The 20,902-nt window shown below is 37.7% G+C and overlaps 1 pseudogene; it reads left to right on the top strand.

Moving 5' to 3' along the window:
• The first annotated feature begins 3,869 nt into the window (after window positions 1–3,869).
• On the top strand, window positions 3,870–20,877 carry LOC148871375 (F-box protein MAX2 homolog B-like; annotated as a pseudogene).
• The last annotated feature ends 25 nt before the right edge of the window (window positions 20,878–20,902 follow it).

Raw genomic sequence — 20,902 nt, 5'->3', positions numbered from 1 at the left:
TTTGCAAAAGATTCCATAGATATTGCCATAACATCATGCATTCTTAATTCATCAAACATAATACTTAGATACTCAAAAATAAAAAGATTATAATCACAAGTAATGAAATGATCACAAACCAAGTTCAACAAGTATTAAACACAAATCAAAACTTCAAATTCAACATAGAGTTCAGTTCACTAATTCAATCATCCAAATTCTTAAGATATATTGGCCCCACTTTTCAATGGTACCAACTACCAACCAAAGCCAGGTGGTATTTCACCATCATTTTCATCTTCATCTTCATCTTCATCTTCAAAGGGTTGTGTTTCATCTACATCTCCAACTTGGATGTTACATTTTCCTCCATGATTCCCCATTGCTCAATGAAAAATTCATTATCATCATCTAAAGAACGAAAACAAAAAATTAGAACTCAAAAAATATCCAAAATAATCAATTATGGAAATGTCATTTGAGATAATATCAATGATAGTTACCATCAGTCCCAGTTCTTTTTCTTAATGGTGATTCCATTATTAGAAGTGTTGTATCATCAACTTTAAACATATCATCATTCTCATTGCCATCAAGTAATGGAGGATCCTCATCATCGTGCACTATCCAATCTTCCACAACATCAACATATTCATGCCCAATTGGGTCAAGACTTTTAGTTTTTCTCCTACAAATCAATAAATGATACATTAGATGCAATGAAAGAATAAAAAAAGCAATCATGAAACATAAAAGTTAAAACATCACATGCAGGTTACAATGAACATATACTAGGTCATTAAGCCTCTAGTGCTCTAACCTATTCCTTCTCTTCGTGTGTATACGTTAAAAAACACTCCAATTGTGTTCACATCTAGATGAGCTACACGTTTGGCTAAGGATCCGTACAACAACCCTTTTCAAATTTGGAGTGTCACAACCAAATATCGACCACCATTCACCTATATGAAATGAAATAGAGTTGATTTAATTTATAAAGTAAAATTGAAAATTGAAATAATAAACATGTTATAAGAAAAAAATATTTATTACCTGGAGGCATTGACATAAATGCCTTCACTAAGAAATGTCTTCCAAAATTACCATGATAATCTTCAAAAAGAGTAAGCTCTTTGTTCAACTTTATCACCACATCATCTGATTTGATTGCAAGCTTTTCAATGACATAAAAAGCTGTAGACATAACGGCCGGGGATTTAACTTTTGATTTTGGATCATATTAGAAGGCCGAGTAAAAATAATACCCTGCAAGATGAAGCCTCTGACCCATTTGTCTATTCCATCTTCTATTAATAATGTCCATGATTGGGCCATATTCAACATTCTTATAATTAAAAAACTTTTTCATTGATTCTTTTTCCTTCATCATAGCACGATGCATATACCCCATTGTAGGCCTAAACTTAGAATCTGCAAGTCTCAATGCACTAACAAGAGGTGATGTGAAACCTACAATCATTTTGCATTGTGCCCAAAATTCATAATCCAAAACTATTTGTATTACTTCATTCTCCTTTGCATCTTTGGCATACCTACAATCAATAAAACTTCGACTTGTCACCAAATTTTGCAAATCAGGCATGTGCTTCAAAATGTTGTCCAATGCAATGAAATTAGTTGCAAAACGAGTGGTTCTAGGATGTACTATCTTAGTCCAATCAGGTTTCTTCCTTAGCATTGAGAGTACAAAAATATGATTGTAGACAAATTTGGTAATTTTAGATGCACGTTGAACCACATTTGCAACATAATCCATTTCCCCAATTTCCTTTAATATCAAGATTAGACAATGTGTTGCACAAGGTAAGGTGATCAATATATCTATGGAAATTTTGTTTCCAACAATCTTCCTACAGCAACATAATTTGCAGCATTGTTAGTGACCACTTGAGCAACATTTTCTGATTTTACCCACTCAATAACTTCCTTAAACAAAGAATTAAATGCTCTGTACTCTTGATTGTTTCAGAAGCATCTACAGATTTCGCAAATGTAGTTCTTATAGGAAAATACACTAAAAAATTAATCAATGTCCGTCTACGTGTATCTGTCCAACCGTCAGCCATTATAGTGCAACCATATGTAGCCCAATCCTTACAGAGTTTATCAGTTAACATTTGCACCTCCTGAACTAAATCCTTCAACAAATTGGTCTTACAATTATGTTATGAAGGAGCTTTGTACTGTGGGCCAGTAGTAGCAAGGGCATTCAACATATGTTGAAAATATCTTGAATGCAAAGCATTCAAGGGAATATAAGCATCACACAACTACTTCATAACAACACAGTCCACATGATTAATTGCTCCCTTAGATGTTAATACACTCTTAATTCCAGGCTGTGCATCTTGAGTGGTCCATGGAGCAAAATGTCAAGTTATTAGCCCTGAAGATGCTTTCCCCTTTCCCAATGTTGTAGTTGGTTTTTTCCCTTGATAAGTATCATGTGTACTAAGTGGATCTATTTCTCTAATTTCAACATCATCATTATCATTCCTTCCACACTGTGCTCTAATGTCAACAAAATTCAATGGTTGCTTTTCACTTCTTTTTCTTTCATTAATTTCATTCAATGTTTGCTCCATTTTGAACCTTACATCATGGGGTACTTTATGAAAAATTGCAATCTCACATTTCCTTTGGGTAAGATGTTGTTTCATCCTATTAATCCCTCCCCCTTTAAAAGTCTTTTGACAATAAAGACATGTCATTGACTTTGATCCATTAAGAGAATCAACTTTAAGGAAAACATGCTCCTAAGCGTAATCAATTTTTGCCCTATCATTTGATAAAATGGACTCTCGTGATGGAGCTGGATCAAATGTATTAGCATTTGGACTTTGGGATTCCATCATCTTAGTTCAAACAAAGAAACCCAACTCAAAAATAGATCCCTTCATACAAACACAAAATATAAAATTTAAATTTTAGAATAGCACATTGATTGACTAAAAAAACCAACCAAAATGTAAAATCACTCCATATAAGCAAAAACTAATTAAGCAAATAATTAACCAAAATGTAAAATCACTCAATTAGAAATCTGAGTAAATTGCTTGTAGAAATTTAAGCAAAACTTTCAGCATCTGATCATCATATGAAAATTAAGCAAAACTTTCAAGCTTTCAGCAATTTTATGATATTGAGTTTGCAGAAAATATCAAAATACAAAAATGATATGTTTGCAAAAAATAAAAAAAAAAGATTTTAATATTTTATCATTCTTTGACATCATCTGATCATCATCATCATTCACATAGCAAATAAGAAAGAATTGAAAAAAAAAATAATAAAACAAAATTAATTAAGCCAATGTGAGTAATTGAGTATGTGAATCTCTATAATTAATTAAGCAAAGAATTCAAAAAAAATTAAGCAAGATTAACTAAACAATGAATTAAGCAAAAAAATTCAAAAAAAAAATCAATTAAACTCACAAAAAAATTTAGAAAAAAAAATTATACCATCGGGTCCTTCAAGGTTTCACTGTCGAGTGCCGGTAATGGTGGTGCGACAATGGGCTCGCCATCGGTGGGCTCAAGCTTGGGCGTAGGCAATTTGTCATTGCAAGTGCTGCTCCAACTTGTAGAATCACCAATGCCCAATGGTGGTGTTATTGCCAATGCAAACTCCCCGCCTGCCGTTGCAAACTTGCTGGACAGCCGTTGCAAGCTTGCCATCCACCGCTACAAAGTGCTGGCCATTGCAACTCTTACTACTACTACCTACAAGTGCTGGTTGCCACAACTCTAAATAATGTAAACTCGCTGTCGCCAGTCGCCATTGGACGTTGGAGGTGCTGGCCACTATAGGTGGCCGGTAGTGTGTGAGGGTTGAGAGGAGGGAACTCAGAAAGGGTTAGAACGAAAATGGGTTCTAACCCTAAAGCTAAAGGGACTAAACATTCGAATTGGGTTAGCGATATAGAAGGTATTTTAATTGACCTTTTCAACGGCTTTTAATAAAATCAGACCCGGGGGCTGACCGGTTACTAGTTTTCTGGTCTAGTCCGGTTTTGAAAACCATGGTTATACATAGCACAATTAATTAGATTTTCATACATAACTTCATATCCATATTTCTAACGTATTTTATGTTATTTTCTTTATAGGTTTAACATTCTCAAGGAGATACTTTACATGTGCAGATGGAGAAAATTTTGATCAAATTTCAAATGTCAAGTTTATTTCATTTTTTTGGATTGAGTTTAATGTATTAAAGCAACTTGAACTTGTAATATATTTTGAACATATGGATGTAAATGAAATACACATGAGATGTAATTTATTGTTTTAAGAATAAAACCTTTATTGGAAATTTGTGTCAAGTTCCAAAATATAAAATGAATTAAATAAGTGGTGTTTGTATTTAATAACCAAAAAAATTAAGATATAATTAAAGTTTTGAGGAACCATATCTATAGATTCAAGTTTCTAGCTATGGACAAATTGAAATTGTAACTATAAATTCACATTTTTAGCCACGGTCATAAATCCAACCGTAGCTATAGATTCATAGTTTTAGCTACGGCCAACTTATCGTAGCTATATGTTAACTTTAGCTTCAGTTTTATTCATAGCAAAAGAACGCATGGTTATAAGTTTGAGCCTTTAGCTATGAACATGGACCGTAGCTATAGTTGGGTTTTAGCTATGAATTCTAATGTTCATAGCTATAACCTATTGGCACCGCAACTATACCTATAGTTTTTTAACCGTAGCTGGTCCATAAATAAGAAAACTTGTTGACTTGTCTTTAGTTGAGTTGTTATACATTGTCTCTTTCTTTTTTTTTTTTAGATCTTGTGATGCATTGTTTGTTAAACTGATTTATAAACTGCTTTATGGTTTTTGAGTTTTTGGGTTATTTCATTTTGGGTGATTTATGTTTAAAGAACTTGTGATTTATATTTGTTAAACTAATTCATGGATTACTTTATGGATCTCATGATGCAATTGGGGTGCACATGTATGGTTTGCAGTAGGGATTGCTTATGTATATTGTTGGTTAGTTGTATGGTTAATTTTTGTTTGATGCACTCCACAAGTATATACTGTTGATCTTATAAAGATGTTTTATTGAGTAGTGTCCAAGGATACTAAGTGGTAAACTATCCATTATGTCTCCTCATAGTGGTTGTGAAACTAGGGTTGATAATTCATCCTCAAAGGAGGATGAGTTGATAGTCAACACTATTGTAATCCCATTGTTTTTAGACACATATGCACTGAGAATAACTAGACAACCACGTCACACCTCTTCTTTATTTGGACACAATTATGTGTGGAAAGAAATACTATATGACCTTAAAAATCCAAATAGATGCTATTAATCATTCAAGATAGAATGCCACATATTCAAAAACTTTGTTGACTTACTCAAAGAGAGGGGTTTATTGAAAAATGCAAGAAACACCACAATTGAGGAGTCTTTTGTAATTTTCATGCTAACCATAAGCCAGAACGATAAAAACCATTTAATGGTCAAGCGATTCCAACATTCAACATGGACCATTAACACCCACATAAAGAAGGTTATCAGAGCAATATGCAACTTAGTGAATGATCTCATTATTCACCCATCCTTCACAAAGATATCGACAGACATTAGAAGATCAAAAAGATATTTTCCAATGTTTAAGGTACCTGAATTAGTATATATAGTTGCTTATACCATGTCTTATCATACAGATGGATTAAGGTAATGGTGGTCTCTATTTCTAGGATTGTATAGGACTTATGAATGGCACTCATGTCTCAACATGTGCACCACGTAATAAGCAAATCCACTATAGAGATAGGAAGAAGGCTTGTACAAAAAATGTTTTTGCGGTGTGTGACTTCGACATGATGTTTAGATTCGTATACATTGGATAGGAGGGTTCAACTCATGATTCTAGGATCCTTGCAAAAACTATTGCTAAACCATACATCCACTTCTTAGAATCCCCTCAGGTGGGAATAAATATCTCCAAATCCTTACTACATTAATTCCAAAATTTCACTACCATGATATATTATCACCATTAATACATGTAGGGAAATACTACCTTGTTGATTCCGGTTTTTCCAATGCACCCGACTATCTCACACTGTATTCTAGTTAGTCGTACCACCTAAGTGAATTCCATGGGCAGCGGGGTAGGTTTAGAACCAAGGAAGACCTGTTCAACTATATGTACTCGTCTCTAAATTTTCAATATTGAAGAACATTCCTTTCTATGATCTATTCTTACAATGATTCATAGTCATGCATGCTTCATTACATATAACTTTATCAAGAGAGGTGCATAAAGATGCACATCTAAACTTACGGGACAATGACCAAATGGTGGACGATGAAGAGAGTGAAGTAAATGGTGGGGATGGTGGAAATGATGGTGCAAGTGCTTCAAATAGCAATTCACAACACAATACATTACAAGATTAGATTGCCAATGAGTTGTGGAAGAAATACCAAATGGCACACTAAGCTTGCATGTAATTTGGAGTGATGTTCAATCCACATTAACTATACTTTATACAATTATTATGCACTAATATGGCTTGACAACAAAGCTTAAGTTTATGGTGGAAGACATATTTTGTAGTGGTTCATTCCTGTTTTAAATTACCATTCAATTGCATTATAATACTTATTTATACAATTGTAATATGTTCCTATATGTAGAGACTAATGGCAGAGGGAGCTATTTTGCCAATGTGCTCATGCGGAAAGGGATAAATGACATTACACATGACTAGGACTGAAAATAACTATGGATAGTGGTTTTTTCATTGTTCATTGTGAGGGAATCATAAGGGATCTTTTATATGGATAGATCAGTACCGTGAGATATACCCAACACCACGTAGGGATGCCCCAAGCCAATACCATTTATTAGCAGTTGTACAACCACAATCTAGCAACGGTTACATTGCTTTGGTAGCTTGTTGTGGTTGTAATATTCTGTGTTTTACATTTTGGGCATGGGTATGTATGATTATTCTAGTGTTCAAGTTTATGAAGTAGATTAATAAAAGTATAAGACCTGTCTAGCAATAGCAGTACAGTCTTGGTAGTATCAATAACTATGTACGGATACTTATTAGATGTTCTAGTGATATAAGAACTCTAGGGAAGCATATTTAATTCGCCTATATACAAAACACTTGTTTAATTTTATTAAACCATATAAGTTTTTTTTATAATTATTAAATCACATGATCAACTTGAGTGGTATCAAAAGTTATCAAGCAAGGGGATTGTGTGTAATTTGGCTTGACTCATGAACACTTTGTTTAAGACAAAATAAATGCAGCCCAGGTTATCAAACATTCAAATGGATTTATGAATTTTGTTTTGCAAAAGAAAATGAAAAAGAAGAAAACTTCAATTATTAAAGTTTTCCTACTTCAAACAGAAATAGCATTGTCTAGAGCTGGAGCGGAAGTGGAAGCTTCTTCACCTAGAAGGAAAAATGGCTCCGTTTGTATCCTAAACCGGATGACTAGATGAGAGGGGGAAACTTTCAGGATTCTCTGTAAATCTCTCCTCAAGGCTGAACTGAAACTCAAAAAAAAAAAAAAAAGTAAATCAGTGAAACCAATTTCATTCTTCAGCACTTCATTTCTTAGAAAAATGAGAGAGAAAAAGAGTGAGTAATAAAAGAAAGAAAACCTGTTGGACTCGAAGTTTCAAACCTCACACTCTCGGTGATCTAAAGAAATATGGTTAAAATGTCAGATCTGAACATGGATGCATGCTCGTGGAGAGTGGAGTTTCATTTCAGCAAAACCTTTGCCGGAGATGATGAAGAAAATGGCTAAGCTTCTAGCCACTGAGGGGAAAAACATGGGGTTGGGGAAGAATGAATCATGGACCGAAAAACAACAAAATTGGGTGTTCCATATGTTTGAGGAGTGCCATTTAGTGGATCAGTGCCAACTGAATTTGATGATTGCAATATAGTGTTAGCAGTGACCTTTAGATAAATTTATCTATTTCTTTTTTTGGTTCTCTCCTTTAGTGCTGAAAAGAAAATAATTTGTTATATATTTATGTTATCCTAATCACTTGGAAAGTCTTTGATTTGGGACCTTTCCAATGGCATCCACACAAGCCATGGATAAATGCTATCAGGTATCATGACGCAAATAATCCTCAAAATTTAGCTTTAGGCCCCATTCTCTTTTACACTGTGTTTGGTTTGAAGGAAAAAGTAGGGAAAGGAAAGGAAAGGAAAGGTAGGGAAACCTTTACAAACCTCGTATGAGTTTCCCTACAATTCCTTTTCTTTCCCTACATTTTCCTTCAAACCAAATAAAGCCTTAGGGAAGTTACTTTCCTAAGAAATGCATTTACGCATGTTCTTTTGTTTTCTAGGTAAATAAGACAATGACCATTTTAGCCATAAAAAGTCATTATTAAAAGGGAAAATTTCGTCCCATCCAAGTGCTGACAACTTTACGCCAAGGTGGGAAAGTTACTTACCCACCTAGGAGATGGGTATTACTTATCGGGATAAGTGGTACCCAGGGAAAATGATTTTTTTATGAACCCCACATAAGTCTGAAAAAAAGAACATGGGTATCTTTGGTCAATGGGAACCCAAACATTATTGACCAACTTTCCCCTATCTCAAAATCTAAAAAACAAACAGGCCCTTAATATTTTCATGTCTCTTTATAGCTGAGACTAAGAGATATTGGTATTGTTGCTGGTGCTTGTGGTTTGAAGTTCCAGCAAATAGTAGACAAGAGTGACAATTTTAAATTCCCGGAAGTGCCACAAGGAGGTGAAAGGAAGGTCATGGGTCGAAAGATCTGCAATAGGCACAGGGGCTTCATTGACAACCACTACAAAATCTATGCAGGAAACCTTAGTTGGCCTACTGAGTGCAAAAGTCATCTATGACAGGGACTCTGGTAGATCCAGGGGGTTTGGCGTTGTTCCATTTACTTCTGCATAAGAGGCACAATCTGCCCTGTATTCCATGAATGGAGTGGTAAGCCCGGTTTGACATGGCAACTGAATTTTAAGCATCTATTTGTTCTTGAGTTAATTGTCATGCAATCAGGAACTGCAAGGGTGCCATCTACGATTGAATATGGTTTGCAAAAGAGCAACTCCTTGTTAGACTCAAACACCATGGAACAAGGCAGAAAACCTAAATTGTAGCGAAATTCAATCTAGTATTAGTACTTATTAAGGCTCAGTTTGGAAATAGTACAATTACAAATTTGCAGAGCACAAAATCTTGTATTTTGCATTATTTTGTATGTATTTGCACTATATATATTTGTATTTATACTCCTTCCGAACAGTGAACTTATTTAAATATGCTTCTCAAGAAAATGAGGAGTAGAAACATAATACATGTTTTATTTTTGACTTGCATTTATTGGCTCCTCATCTTCTTTCCATCTTTGCAAACAATAACATTTTGAAGCTGGTGGTAATTAAAACCAATTGAAATAGATATTTACAGATATATCAGAGGACAATAGTTGAGTTCAGATAATTCTAATTATCATAGTTATTTGGATTGAGAACCACATGGCTATATAGTCTTAGGTCCATGTAGTTGGTAGATGGTGGTATTGTATGCATGGTTTTAAAGACTGACCTGGAAATGAAATAGCTTTGGCCATTGGTTCCCGGGTTAAACGGCCCAACTGTCCCGTCCAAATCCCATTCAGGCAGTTTTGGGGTCCATCCTGGAGCTGTGATTGATTTTTAGGTCAACTGGCCTAATCGTCAAGTCCAGTCTGGTTATCAAAACCATGATTCTATGCAAGAGTGTGGTTATTAAGGCCAAAATTTTCTCTTCTCCTCACATAATTGTTCATAATCTGCTCGGATTCTATATGAGTTCATGCAGTGCAGCATTGGATATTCACTTCAACTCTTCATGTCAGCATGTCTATGTCATAGGACAAAGAATAAAACAAAATAAAATAATAATAATAACAACAACAACAACAACCATAGTAGTTGTAGTAGTAGTAGTAGTAAAAGAAATGAAACGCATATTTTTTTGGTAGAAAATAGGATGAGCTACACAAGACAAGGGTAGCTCTACCCCAAGAGTCAAAGCAACAAATAAATAAAAGATCTTTCAGAAGAGCGGATAGACAGAAATATAGAGGAGCTAAAGGAGAAGAAAGAGCCTGATTCACCAACTGATGGTGCGCAATCCGGCTGGTCTTAGCTATCAACGACCTTGCCTCCGACTGGAGCAACAGGGAGCCTGAAACAGAGAAGATGAGGAATCTCCGGGGAGGAACCCGGTGAGATTGCTTCGAAGCTCAAGTTAGTATTCTCTTGAAGGCAAGATAAAACTAGATGGCGCAAAGTTCACATACCTTATTCTCGGGGGGCAGGGAGCCTTTTATAACCACCTCGCGCACTCACTCCTAAGCTTCTGTCAGGTCGGGTATGATTATCTCTGTGCTCCTGCCAGTTCAGGTGTCATTACCTCTGCTGGGACAGAACCACCACTGCTCTCTTTGTCGGAGCCGTCTCTACAACTGGAGATGGCGGTGGCAGGTGACCATTGGAGTGCGGCAATCAAGCGTCAGATCCCAAGTCAGTCAGGTCTGCCGCCCCTGGGTATGGACTTCCTCGGTGTCAGGCAAGGTACGGTTGTTTAGTTTGGCATCCTGGAGGCGAAGTGTTGGAGTAGTGAGCGAGGTGAAGTCTTGAGTTCGGATAGGGGAGTGTCCCGAACTGTCATGGGGCGGGCCAGTTCAAGTCGTTGCCTTGTGTGAGGCTTGGGGCCTAAGGGAGAGTTCGGGCTCCTTGTAGGGAGTTCAGGCTCCTAGTAGGGAGTTCGGACTGCTGGTAGGGAGTTCAGACTGCTGGTTACTCCCTTCGGTGCTCGCGCCTTGGGCGCGTTGTTGTGTCGAGCTGTTGCCTTTACCATGTGTTGAGTGATTACGAGGTCGGGCCAAATCTTCCTTCATCACCAACCAATCCGCTTCCTTGTTGCTTTCCTAAAAGAGTGAGAGTATGAGACGCTCCCCTCGAACCTATCAGTTGACTTTAAACACTTAGAAATGATGGTCTTCAGCTTCCATGGGACAAAGATGTTTCTCTTTAAGAAGGAGATAACTAGAAGAGTCTCCTTCAAAACAAATTGGGTATGAATAAAGTTGATGGCAATGTTTTGAGCCTCTCATGCTGCCCAAGCTTCCGCAACATTAATTGAAGTCATGTCAATGGAATAAGCTTTTCGATCAAGAATGCTGCCATTATGGTCCTTGACAATACACCCAATAGCACACTCCCCATCTACTTTTTTAGAGACATCAAAATTTATTCTGATAGTGCCCAATGGAGGGGGCTTCCAATACATATGTTTCAAGGATTTTTGGGAGACTTGATTGCTTGAAGCATCATTAAGACCTGTAATTAATTTGAATACTCTAAGTGCTCTATCAATAATAAAGGGGGAGGAGAATTTTTAATTTGAAAGGTTTTTCATTTCTATTTTTCCACAAAAACCACAAAATGAGACTATATTTATCATAGGATAATGATTCCCTTTGGTTTTTATCTTTTGAATGTTTCTCCACCAATCAAAGATAGATTTCCAAATTAGGGTCACTAGAATTCAGATTAATGGTGCTCCAAACTTGATTGGAAACAACATTTTTTTCTAAAAATATGATTAATGTCCTCATGTTCACCACAAAAACTACACGCACCATCAATGTTGAAACTGAAGATATAGTTGGTTGGCCACGAGTGTGGGGTTCCATACCCACACTCAGGCTCTAGTATGTGTGGTTTCATACCCACACCCAGTTGTTTCTAATTTCTTTTATTCGTAGTTTTTATTTTCTTTTATTAGAAGTTTCCAATTTCTTTTAACTTGGGCCAATTGGCCTTATTGTTTCTAATTTTTGTTTACTTCCTATTCTTGTAAGGAACCTAAAGCAATAAATAAAGAAGTATGGAGCAATAGATCATTAACCATCGAACCCGTTCTTTCTTTTCTCCTCTCTTCTTCTTCTTCTTCTTCTTCTTCTTTTTCTTCTCTCTCTCTCTCTCTCTCTCTCTTTTTCTTCTCTTCGAACCTGTACTACTTCTCTAATACAGTAAATAGTCCATCTTCTTTCAAGTTGGTATCAGGGCCTTCAATTTAGGGTTTCTCATGCGGATTTAATTTAGCCAACCACATGAAAATTGTTTAGGGCTTAAAGTTCAGAAAGATCTTTACTTTGGCTAATTCTTGGAGGTTGCAAGAAGGCTTTAGCAGTTGTCCTAAGATTGGAGAGAGCTTCTTGTAATCAGGAAGAATCAGGCAGGAATTGAGTGATCAAGATCGATTCTTGATCAAGATTGGAGGTGTCGATTAGCTTTTTCTTGGTTCTTTGGTCAAGATTCATGGTGCTGATAGTAATCGATTGATCAAATTTAAAGACTGAAGGTAGCAATCAAATTTCTGGGCATTTTTCTTCATAAAGTAAGCACCTTTTCTTGAGATTGATACTCAAAAAGACTTTGTTATTCATTCTTAGAGGTACGGATAGAAAATCTCAAGACTGATATCAATCCCAGGACAGTAGTTGACAGTTATCTAACTGCAAAATCATTGTCCTAGGTCGGCTGTTATAAGCCTTGAAATACAGTTTTTCTTGTCACAGTAGTTTAAAGTCTCTTCTTAACTTAGAATGGAGTACAAGAACCAAGGGGAAGGTGCTTTTGGGATTGGTGGTTCAGGTAACATGACTACAAACACCTTTTAGATTACAACTGTTAAGTTTGACGGGATCAAACTACTTGGAATGGGCCCAATCAGCCATGATGGCTATTGGGGATAGAGGAAAATTGAACTTCTTGCTAGGGGATGTGAAGGAACCCTCCAAGGAGGACCCTACTTATGCTAGGTGGGTCCAAGAGAATTTTTTTGTGATGACATGGCTGTGCAACCCTATGTAGCCATACATCAGCCGAAACTACTTGTGGGCCAAAATAGCTAAGGAAATATGGGATGTTATGAAGGAAACCTACTCTCAACCCCTTAATGTTGGTAGGGCTTATGAGTTAAAATATGAGGTTAAAAATCTGAGGCAAGGAGAGAAGTAGGCCTCTGTTTATTTTTCAACCTTAAAATCCCTATGGCATGAAATTGACCATTTTGAAACAATTGAGTGAGAGAGTAAAAAAGATGATAGAAAGCAAGTTAAAACTAACAGAGTTTTTGAGTTCCTAGCTGGTCTGTATTCTAAATATGACATTGTGAGACCGCAGTTGTTGATAAGAGATAGTGTGACTTTATCACAAGCCTATTCCCTGGTGCATAGTGAATAAACTACGAGAAAGGTTATGTTGCAGCAACAACCCTCCGAATCAGCCTTGGCAGTAGTCAGACCTAAATTTGGGGCGATAAAGAGAAGAAGGAAGCTAAGGACTTAGTATGTAAATACTATAAAAACCTAAACATACTAAGGACACCTGTTGGAAGTTGCACCCTCATCTAGTTTCAACAAAGCTCAGAAATAAGAAAGGAAATGCTAATATGGCTGTCAACACTAATAGTACACATTCATCAGGCACAAGAGGCACTTCTCTAGATAGCCTAGCTGCAGCTTGAGCTGCTCTGACTCAACTAGAAAATGAGTTTTGTAATTCAGCTCAACCTACATTAGCTCAACAGCATACTTCAACCCTTGCTCATATAGGTACAAGAGCTATTGCTTGCCATGCTTCTCTCCCAGGTAATACTAGACCTTCCTAGGTAATAGATTTAGGTGCTTCAGATCATATGACCAAAATATCTACTCTATTTAGCACCTATTGTTTATCCTCTGGGAGAGACAAAGTTTCTATTTCTAATGGCTCTCTTGTACCAATTTCTGGGAAGGGAGACATCAGATTATCAGATACCATCACCATATTCTCAGCTTTGCATGTTCCCAAGCTTAGTGCTAACTTACTTTTAGTTAGTAATATTGCTAAAAATCAAAACTATTCGGTAACCTTTTTCCCTGATCGGTGTATTTTTCAGGATCTAAAAACAAAAAAGGTGATTGGGATTGGCCGTGAGATTAATGGAATCTACTTGCTGGAACATTCATAGGGGGAGCAGAGTGAAGCAGGGAAATTGTTTGTTTCTCAGTCTCGTAGTAAGACTATGCTTTGGCACAACCGCTTAGGTCATTTATCTTTTGGGTCTTTAAAGAGTCATTTTCCAAACTTGTTTGAGTCCGTAGAAGTGTTTGGATTAAAATGTGAAAGTTGTGAAGATGCAAAACATAGTAGATCATCTTATCCTTTACGTAATAAAAGAAGCAACCTTCCTTTTGAGATTGTGCATACCGATGTTTAGGGGCCCTACCATACTCCCACCATGGGGGGTACAGATATTTCTTATTATGTGTTGATGATAGGAGGTTCACCTCTGGATATTGTGCATTCGTGGGGGGAAATCTTGTTTCCTAGGGAAACAAGAAACAAAATATTGTTGCTCGCTCCAGTGCAGAAGCAGAATACAGATCAATGGCCAATGGTGTTGTTGAAGTGTTATGGCTGAGATCCTTGCTTATTGAGTTGGAGGTTGATTATAAAAAGCCTCTGGTGTTGTATTGTGATAATCAAGCTGCAATTAATATTACCCACAACCCAATACAATATAACAGGACTAAGCATATCAAGGTTGACAGACGTTTTATCTGAAAATGAGTCGCATCTCAAGAAGTATGCCTTCCTTACATTGCCTCAGACATATAGTTAGATGATCTCTTCACCAAAGCAGTCACAAAAAGCAAATTGGAGACAGATCTACGCAAGTTGGGCATGACAAATATCTACTCCCAACTTGAAGGTGAGTGAAGAAATAGTTGGTTAGCCACGAGTATGGGGTTCCATACCCACACTCAGGCTCTAGTATGTGTGGTTTCATACCCACACCTTATTGCTTCTAATTTCTTTTATTAGTAGTTTCTAATTTCTTTTACCAGTAGTTTCTATTTTCTTTTATTAGAAGTTTCTAATTTCTTTTAAGTTGGGCTGGCTGGCCTTATTGTTTTTAATTTTTGTTTATTTTCTATTCTTGTAAGGAACCTAAAACTATAAATAAATAAGTATGGAGCGGCAATCATTAATCACCAAGCCCCTTCTTTCTTTTCTCCTCTCTTCACCCTTCTTCTTCTTTTCTCTCTCTCTCTCTCTCTCTCTCTCTCTCTCTCTCTCTCTCTCTCTTCAAACTTGTATAACTTCTCTAATACAGTAAACAGTTCTTCTTCTTTCAAGTGAAACCTCTAGAAATGAGGAAGGCTTTTGAATGAAGACTTGCATTTATAAGGAAATTTTAATTTTTGGGGTAAGCTTGAGTCCCCAAATTTTATTTAGGACTAAATTTGTTCCCCCTAGACCGTCGAACATGATGCTAGCCTCCTTATAAGTAAATTTGATAGTTAAATTGACCTTGGAATCCAATCTCCATATTAATTTATCTTTTCCCGCTCTTGAAGGGAGGAAGATGGACTTAATATTAGTCCATACAAAATTTGGAACTCAATTTTTTAATGAGTTCTCCTTCCACGCTCCCCTCTCATGGTCAATGGAATCAGAGACAAGAAGACTTTCTTCTTCCACGAGGATGTCTTTGTTCACAAAATCCTTAAGGGGCCCCTGCTCAAGCCAACTATCATTCCAAATTTAACATTTTTGCCATCACCAATCCCTCTCCTGAGAAGGGGTCTTGAGTTTAGGATGCCTTTCTAAGCTCATGAGATCCCCTTTTTTGGGTTAGGGTTCCAAAAATCATCTTTTGTTAAATATTTGTAAATCGCAACTTTAACCCAAAGATTTTAATTATCTTTCAAAATTTTCCAACCTAGCTTGGCAAGACAAGCCTCACTCACACAGTGGAGATTCTTAGGACCTAGACCACCCCATCTTTTGGGAAGGCATACCATTTCCCAATTAAGAAGGTGAATAGGCTTTTTACCATTCCCTTTTGTCCACAGAAAATTTTTTTGGCTCTTGTTTATCTCTTCAATGACATTATTCGGGCATTTGAAAGACCTCATGATAAAATGCGGCATAGAGCTTATTGCCAAATTAATAAGGGTAACTCTACTTGCCAGAGAAAGTGTTTTCTGTTTCCATCCAACTAGTTTATTCTTAACCTTTTCTTAGAGGTCTCAAAACAAATTTTTTGACACTCGACCATTTATTATGGGAGCCCCCAGGTAAGTATTTTCTTTTCTCTCGAGGGGGATCTTCATGACTTTTGACATTATTTTTTGTAGCTTTAGTGGGATATTCTTTGAGAACATTAAGGCTGACTTGGAGAAGTTTGGGCTTTGCCCTAAGCCTTAGTAAAATCCCTAAGGGGGTGTTCTTTTATTGGATTTTGAGAGGGGGAAAGTTGGTCAATGGGAACGAATCCCAGGTTCATTTTTCAGATTTATGTGGGGACCAGGGAAAGTTTATTTTCCTGGGTAAGTGATACCCACCTCCTAGGTGGGTAAATAACTTTCCCACCTAGGGGGAAAGTTGCTAACACTTGAATGGGACAAAAATTGCCACTTTTAATAATGGATTTTTATGGCTAAAATGGTCAGGGTAAGTATTTCCTAGGAAAAACTTACCTAGGTAACTGCATTTACCCGGGTAAGTAACTTACCGAAAAATGAACGGGGCCTAAGTATTTCTTTGACTTTCAAACAAGTTGGGATTGTGATTTTTGTGAAAATCAGGCAATCATTAGCAAATTGGAGAATAATCCCCCTCTTGAGGCTCTGCAACCAATAGGGCTCTTTGGCTTGTCTACTTCCTCTGTAAGAGTTCTTCTAAGAGCCTCAGCACAAAGGAAAAAAATGTAAGGGAACAAGGGGTCTCCCTGTCTAATCCCTCTAGAGTCTAAAGAGCTCAAACTTTCCACAAGGGGCACCATTTAAATCATTCAAATTGGACGCAATGATCAATATCCTTCAACCTCAAGCTTCAGATATTTGATCCTAATGGAACGTTAAGAAAATACAATGTTTTTAAATATCCAATCATCGGCTCAGCTAGCTTATCTTAATGATGGAAAATTGAAATGTGTTGTGTTTCAAACCTTTCATCAGGTATTTGGAGGTACAAATTCCTTGTTAATTGAATAGTTTGATAAAATTTGCATATACAAATGTGCATGCATGAAGCATTTTAAATGCATTCATCTTTAGATGATAATAAAACCTGCAGGAATTAATATATAATGTATTCATCCCTTGTCAAGTTCATAAGATGGAGTTGTAAGGCAAATCAGCTCCTCCAGGCTGACGTCATTTGGGTTGGGCCAAAATAGCTAAACCTGGACCAGGAAAATGGATCGTCTCAGATTTTATGGAAAGAATCGAAAGATGCAGCCAATCAATACTATGCATAAACCTCCCCTTAAACTATGCGATTTTAGAGAAGGGGTGAATTAAGGTTCAAAGTATCGTTACGTATTGGCCCCTATCAACTGATACGTATCGTTTTGAAACCCTTCCGATATGCCTCTACAGTGGGTGTATCGGGGGTCTGATTGGTTCAGGGGATGGAGGGGTCCTAGACCGGCTCCCCTGAACCAGTTTTGAAAAAAAAAATAAAAAGAAAAGGTAAAAAAATAAGTATTGAAATGCCTGATACGCCCCTACTAACATATCAGGCATATCGATATTTTGAACCTTCCATTCGGTTTATTTCGTTAGAAACGGAAATGAATAAACCGAAATCAATTGAAGAAAATATCAAAATAACTGAACTGAATTTCATTGTATACATTGAATATAACCGAAATAACCAAAACTTTTGGTTCAATTCAATTTGACCCCTATTTTAGAAAATGGAAGAATAGAGTGGTTGGGCTGGATTGAAATACCGGAAATCTGAAGGCTAAGAAGGGACATTACAGTGTTTGGTCCCAGCTCTCCCATACTCTTACATCGATCAACCTAGGGACAACTTGACTGGAATAGAGATTTTGGCCTTTATCATCCTTTAGAGTTACAGCATCAGTAATCTGGCTTCCAAATTGAATATCTGATTAAGTTTAATTCCAAGGACTGTCAACTAACGACGGGATCAGAGGCATGTTCAGAACCTGCCCTCTCCAATTGATTCCATTGTCTTTCCTTTTTTTTTTTTTTTCTCATGCCAATAATCCTCTTTCCTGACTGTGGGATTGTTTGGTTTGTTCCTCAGAGAAAGCATGAGCAAAAATGAAAATCCGGAATTAGCAATAAGAGGCAGAATGAACAAAGCTTGAAGCAAACCAAGTGTCTCTTGCCAAAGAATTTTCCCTTTCAACCACGAGGTGAATCAAATCTTTATAGCTCATGGATGGCCAAACAAGTGCCTTTCCCTTGTTTATTAGGAGTGGGAAAGCCAACTGCTATTCAAACTCCTTTCCCTTGAAAGTTTCCATCTCAACATTTGCAATATACAAAATACAACATATAGTTGGTGGGACAAGGTTGAAAAAACCAAGACAATGAAAAAAACGACACGTGTCCTGTCGACTGCGAAGAGATATGGGCGTGCAAGCAGCTAACTTCTCTGAATCTCTGTTAAATGAGTTCAACTTCGGTCAGTAAGCACGTGCTTATACTGTTTGAACAGTCTCTTGCAACTTTGCCTTAGAATATCTCCTCATTAAACAAAGCACATAAATACGGAAAAACTTCCGATGCAAAACTGTAAAAGCTGTTCAAACGGGCTTTACACGGACTGAAGCCGAACTCAACACTCCTGTAAAACAGAAACAGGTAAAAAAAAACTTTATCCTCGCATCCAAACCCATTTGGATGAGACGAACCCCAAAAATCTGAGACTTTCACTTCTTTTCTCCACTGAAAATGGAGTGAATGTGATGGGTCGGAGATGAGAACTGAAATTGATGCTTACCTTTCTTTCTGATATTCGAAACAAAAGTTCACCTGTTTTCCCTTTGCATTTGCATTTCTCTTTTCTCATTGATGAAGCTTTCACTTTATGGCACCAAGCAAAGGATCGTATTTGATCTAATTGGTAAATTTCTTTACTATTCAGCTAATTGACTAAGTGTATCTTTACTATTTAAAAATTAACTAACACTATCCCTACTGACAATTGATTAATCCTTCTTATTCATTAACGTCTGTCAACAGAAATATTAAACAGACTATTTTACCCTCCTATATTTGATTCTCTCCATCTTCCTCTAATTCAGCAGACGCTGGTGGATGTAAAAGTATCTCCTGCTGCAAGAACCTTGACGCTACCTCGTCACTGCAAGCTCTGGAACCTATCCGGGACAGGATCCAATGACTGCATATTGATTGTGTATGGGACAGCCTCCACCGGTCTGAGATGACTGGCGACGGAGCCATGCCAACATGGTTTTGAACCCAACGAATCCAGGGATGATGCCAGCACACCGGATCGGCCTGCTGAATTCATGATCTTCCTGGGTGATGATGATAGCAAGAAGAAAAGATGCAAATATTCCGGTGAAGTGGATTACTCTCGTGTTCAAATCAAAAGCATTAATTGCAGGAGGTTCTGGAGGAAAACTTGGGACCAGCTGCGATACCTCTCCCTCTGGATTGCCGTTGGCAAGCCGCTGAACCCTCTAGCTTCGTCTGGATTGGACAATTGCCCTGTTCTGGAGGAGATCAGGATTAGGGTAGAAGGCGACTGCAGAATGGGGCCAGAACCAACAGAACAACCATTTGGATTGTGCTCCCTTGCACGGTATCACAGGCTTTCAAAGATGCAGCTGGACTGTGGAGATGCAATAGGTTATGCATTAACAGCTCCAACCGGACACATGGATCTGAGCTTGTGGGAGAGGATTTACTTGACGGAATTGAGAATCTGAAGTTAACTGAGGAGATCAGGATTAGGGTGGAAGGCGACTGCAGGATGGGGCCAGAACCAACAGAACAACCATTTGGATTGAGCTCCCTTGCACGGTATCTGAGCTTGTGGGAGAGGATTTACTTGACGGGAATTGAGAATCTGAAGTTAACTGAGCTCGACTACTGGCCACCAAAGGACAGGGATGTTAACCAGAGGAGCCTCTCATTCTCTCCCTATCTTTAATTCTTTATTCCCGCTCTTTCTCTGTCTCCTCTCCCCTCTCTCTCCTCCTCTTTCACTTCCTTGTATCACCACTGCCGCTGCAATGGCGAATTTGGTACTTCACTCTCTCTCTCCTCTTTCACCTCCTCTGTTTCACCACCGCCGCTTCTGGTATTCTCTCGCCACCTCTTGTCTCCCTATCTCTCATTCTCTCTCTCTTTCCATTCTCAACCTCTCGTCTCTCTCTCCCTTCCGCCCCTCTGTTTTCGTTCGAAGAGGCTCATCACCGCCACCAGAGCGAGAAGAGGGTGCCGCTGGTTCACCCCTGTGTGCAGCTGCGTCTTCACCTCCGCCTCTATCTCTCTCTCCATTCTCAACCTCTCGTCTCTCTCTCCCCTCCGCCCCTCTGATTTCGTTCGAAGAGGGCTCATCGCCACCGCTGGAGCGAGAAGGGGTTCCGCCACCGCCGTTCCAACTTGCAGCGGCAGATTGGGTACAGGTTTCTCATCTGCGTTTTGAAGATGGACACCCGGAAAGGCCATTGCAGATTCGTGGTTGCAGGTGTCTAACAGACTCAGCTGTAATCTACAAAACTCCTTCTCAGTTTCCGATCCTAGGCCTAACCGCTGGTGAAGAATTTGTGTGTGGGTTTCTTATGGAGTCCAACCAGATAGAGAGGGTGTTTTTGGAATGGAGGTGGGAAGGGGGTTTTTGGAATTTTATATAAATATATTAGTGACATGATATAATATGTAACGGACAGTTAACGGTAAGGGTAGATTTAGTCAATTGTCAAAAGTAATTAGTCAATTTTCAAATAATAATGCTACATTTAGTCAATTAGCTAAATCATAGCATAGTTTAATTTACCTTT

Source organism: Nelumbo lutea, chromosome 2, assembly GCF_056320005.1.
Source record: "Nelumbo lutea isolate HS-2025 chromosome 2, American lotus-T2T, whole genome shotgun sequence".
Classification (NCBI taxonomy): domain Eukaryota; kingdom Viridiplantae; phylum Streptophyta; class Magnoliopsida; order Proteales; family Nelumbonaceae; genus Nelumbo; species Nelumbo lutea.
The sequence above is the reverse complement of the archived record's forward strand: the minus strand, read 5'-3'. Positions and strand labels throughout refer to the sequence as shown.